The 5018-nt window shown below is 37.3% G+C and overlaps 1 protein-coding gene across 8 annotated transcripts in view; it reads left to right on the forward strand.

Moving 5' to 3' along the window:
- cacna2d4a (calcium channel, voltage-dependent, alpha 2/delta subunit 4a) overlaps positions 1–5018 on the forward strand; it is an 88986-nt gene that overhangs the window by 27407 nt on the left and 56561 nt on the right. The gene's annotated exons all lie outside the window — the stretch shown is intronic.

Genomic DNA, 5018 nt, shown 5'->3' on the forward strand with positions numbered 1-5018 from the left:
ACCTCAGACAGACCCTGACTTTTGGTGGGCGACCATCTGCAGCTGCCATTTGGGACACAGAGACACAGATACAGATACTATAAAGACATAAATATAGTACATTTTTAATTGACAAAAATTAAGCTCAAATACACACTGCCGTGCAAGGTAAACTAAATGGGCCTTGGGGTGAGAATAGTTTTTTTTCAACTCCTATTCAACTTATAAGGTCAAAAACGAACCTCAAAACATTTCCTGCTGCACAGTTTGTTACTGCTGAACAGTTTGCCAGTGTGCACAGACATACCAATATGTTTGTGATCACCTGAGCCAATAACATCGGCCTGCTGATGTATCAGTGCAGCTTTAATTGTGATCACGTACCTGGGCTGCTTGGAGAGTACTGTACCTTTGTTGCGTCTGGTTTCTTCAGTAGCCACAAGGAAATAGTTAATATAGCAGCTGAGGGTGTTTGTGCTTGAGGGTGTATTTTACACAAACACATTTTGTCTTATAGTTCATAGTCTTTGGCTTTGTTTCATTCTTTGTATTTCTGTGTTCTGTTCCGTATGTTTAGTTCCATTTATGACTGACACACTGATCAGTCATAATTATCCGAGTGAGACTAGACTCTCTGGAGCTGCATCCTCAGTCAGAGTGTCTATCCATGAAGATAGACGAGGCTCTACATACACTTTCAGCAGATGAAAGCTGTGTGTGTGTGTGTGTGTGTGTGTGTGTGTGTGTGTGTGTGTGTGCGTGCGCGCGCGCGCGCACGTGCACGCATGTCTGAGTGTATACCTGCATGCATTTGGTGTCTCATTATTTTGACAGACAGAAAAACACTCCATACACACTGTATTTAACAGCTTTCGTGGAAATTGTCTCAGGTGTGAAAATCGTGTTATATTTGGAAATGGAAAATCGGGAGAGCAGTGAGAAGTGAGAAAAAGTTCAAAATAGATGTGTTTCTGTCTCTTTCTTAATCTCACTGCCTCATTCTTACTGTACATCTCTTTTTCTCCGTTTTGCTTGCTTCTGTCTCTCTGCTTGTTTGGAAACATTAACGTCACAGTACAGTATGATGAATCAAGAGCTCTGCTATAGCCTACTGTACCTTTTATACATTCTCGGTAACATAGAACAGACAGAAAGATCTAAAATAACATCAAAAAACAGCATTTACAATAAAGAGTACAGTATTAAGAAAAATGTCACAAAAAGAAAAAAGATTTGTGTTAAGCTATATTAATTTATGTAAAGAGAAAATGATTTTTGTCTATGTTTATTGTAGATGATCACCGATTGGAGGTCAAAGGTCATAGATTGTTTTATTCACTTCTGTATCACTGGATGCCAAGTGGAGCAGCTCTCTAAGCTGTCAGACCTGTCTCCCTTCACAGTGTTTTTTTCTCCATCCTTCTCTTTCCCTTGTTTCTCTGTCTTGTCATTCTTTCACTTATTTCTTTGTCCGCTACCTTCCTCTTTACATTTGTTTCTTGCTGCTTTTGCTTTGCTTCTTGCGAGGGTCTTGTTTGCCTTCTGAACTCAAGGGGATATTCAAAAGCTGGCTTGTCACGGGTGCACACACACACATGCTGTACTGTTCCCACAGTTGGCATGACTTCTGTACTTGTACGAGTGTGTATTACCTATGCCTTGATCTAGCATTTGAACGCGTATCTATGTATATATTGTTCAATCAGAAAATGCAATGTAAACACTATACACAAACACAACACAAAAAACTTTCTAAACACCTCTGTTACATGCAAATATGGACCACTGTAAAAACAGTACAGTTGCTTCATATTCCATATCTTGAGCAGGGACACTTTAGCAGCATCATTCAGTTGACATATGACTTCCTGACTACCTACACTGCTATTTTGAAGGTTTGCACAAATGTATGTATCAAATAATACTGTCCCATTTTGTAGATTGAAGCGTGAGACATTCAGTTTATGAGTAACACAGTATACTTAAGCTGCTATTTTATGCAACAGAGCTGATGAGTTTCTGTTAAGTGCAAACAACAATTAATATTTACATGGTTATAAGCGGCTAAAAAATGGCTGTGGTTCCATATCTCACCACTGGGTGTCAGTGTTTGTCTGAACATAATCCAGTCTGTGACAGAAGTGACATGCTGTATGTAAATAAACCTAATACGCTCTTATTGACAGAGAAGCAGACTGCAGACAGAGAAAGAGAGGAAGAACGAGAGATAAGTGGGTAAATAAAAGACACAAAGAGATAGCAGGGAAAGAATAAAGGATAGAAAGAGATATTTGACATGGAGGAGGAGGTAGAGAGGAAGCAGTGACGGAAAAGAACGAGGGAGAAAAGGAGGTAAGATGGGGGAGGTGAAAAAAGACACAATACACCAGACAGAGTAAAGGATAAAGAGGGCAGAGATGAGAGAAAAGAAGGTGAAAAGACTAAAAAAATTGGATTGGAGAAGAGGCGACAGAAAGATAAATGGAGACAAGATAAGTGAGAGGAAAAGGGAAGGAGAGAGCAGATGAGAAATAAAGAAAGGTGAGAGGAGATAGAGGGCAAAGGACAGAGAAAATGAGATACAGCATACAGAGGAGCTGTTATCATGACTGATTTATGCTCTCATTTGACCTCCTGTATTTAATCCCCCCCAGTTTTTGCCTATAGCTCCTAACATCAAAGCAAATCATTTACTTCCATCCATTTTAAATGAGAAAACCCCAAATGATGGACATTACTTGACAAATAATATCCACACGTACTATCTACATGTTAATTTTAGCTAGACATTCTTACTTAATAGCTTATTTACTATCTACTTTATTTTGTGCTATTGATAATTAGTAGATGTCGTAGTCTTTCAAAGCTCGTCAGTGGTCTGGATGTAAATTTGACATAAATGTGATATGTTTTTATTTAAATCAATGCATATTGACCAGGAAATGCTTCATCATCATTGTCATAATCACAATCATCATAAGAACACAACACACCATACATTTCCGGGCAGTTTAGTCTTTGAAGCCCTCAGTCAACATGGCTGCTGCAGTTTTACGTAACAAACTATAATTTATTATTCTTTACACACACAGGCTATAGGAACAGGTTTCAGCTAGCTAAGATACTTAGCTACCAACAATACAAGACCTGCAGACCAGGAGTTGAGAGGACAACATTTCTAGATTCATAGACAGAGTTTAGCCATTGCTTTATTTTTCAGTTATTGCCCCAGAGTCCCTCTGAAATACATGGCTATATTTACACTTGTCATTTAAATCCCTTTAAAATATAATGTCACTACATATTCCTGAATATGCCATTTATCAGTCTCTTTGCATTATTGAGGTGTCCATTGTTGCTAAAGTGTGTTCAGACTTAATTTGCAATGCAGGATCAAATAATTCTCCAGGTTTTCGTGCATTTTGACTAAAGACCAGCTCAGTCTCCAACAAATATTTTTTATATGCAACTATTCTAGGTTCTCATTGCTGATGCAAGAAGTGGTGTAATATTCATATATTCAGCAAAATGTAAGGGGGTGGGGAGATCAGGGTGCTGGATAACAGTGTGTTTTTCTGATCTGATGTTCTATCTCATACAAGGCACTATCCTTAACATGTTAATTATATAACAACGACCATAACCTTTTAATAACAATTTTCCACTTTGTTTAGTTGACATACAGTATGTTAACAACCTAACCATTAGGGGTGTGCAAAAAAAATCGATTCACATTCGAATCGCGATTCAAGCTCTACCGATTCAAAATTGATTCATAGAATTCCCAAAAAAATGTATGTCTACTGCAATCACATGGGAAAAGTAACTACATTTACAGACTGTGAATCGTTTTTTTAATCGAGAATCGTTTTTGAATCGAAAATCAATTTTGAATCGAATCTTGAGCCTGAAAATCGATATCAAATCATGACATTTTCTGAATCGTGCACCCCTACTAACCATAGATGTTTGGATATTATAAAAATAACCAATTAACAAGTGTTAGAACCCAACATTTGGTAAATCTGCCAGCATGTTTCTTCATAAATACTAATGCTGTTTGTTATTTCAAATAAGTTGCATAATGAAAAGTTATTTGTCTGAGACAAAGTTGGTCATATAGCACTACATGAGATTACCTGTGGCCTACGTGGCTGTATGCTAAATTACTTCACCCTGATACATTTCAGAGATGAGGCAGCGGTATGGATACTTCACTCTCAATGGCTAAACTCTTTCTATGCCTCTTGCAGAAACTTTACCAACTACTGAACTCAAATAAATGAACACGACAAATAAACAAACATTGCAGAGATATTAAAACCAAAAACATAAAAGTAATTTACACAACAAAAGACATACATCATGAATTGATACAGAAAACCATGAACAGTTACGTCAGAAAACATTTGGGGGGATCGCTGGGCCAACACACCATATATTAGAGACTAATATAATAATATTTATCAGCATCATAACCCAGGTATAAGATAACACACTATTAATATAGGTTTATATCCAGCCAATTAAAAATCAAGGGGGAACAATAGTTGGAACTACTGTAGTGGAGCAATATGCAATGAAAGCTTTTTGAGATAATTTTACTGAAGACACAAATGTCCTACTCTGCTAACCATAAAATGTGAAAATGTACGTAAATATTTCAGGGTGTGAATAAGGATACTTATGAAAATGCCATGTAAAGCAAACAAACTAACCCTTTTTGTGAATTAACTGAGAAACAGTGCCAATCAAACAGATTCCTCTTGAATAAATGATGATTACTAAGTTTATAACAGAAGGACTCTTTGGCGGTGACAGAATGTTAATGTTATGGTGAGACAACTTCCATTGCATATTGCTGATCTTTGAGGAAAAACATAAAGACAACAATATGGGAGAAGGGATGGACGAAAGGAAAGAAAGGAGGTGGAAGTCTTTAAGGAAGTGTGAAATACTTTCCATAAATAGAACTGGATGGAAAGATGGATGGAGAGATAAAAGGATGTAGAGGAGGGGGGGGGGGGAAGTGTCTTTTT

This window comes from Sander lucioperca, chromosome 20, assembly GCF_008315115.2.
Source record: "Sander lucioperca isolate FBNREF2018 chromosome 20, SLUC_FBN_1.2, whole genome shotgun sequence".
In the NCBI taxonomy this organism is placed as follows: Eukaryota; Metazoa; Chordata; class Actinopteri; order Perciformes; family Percidae; genus Sander; species Sander lucioperca.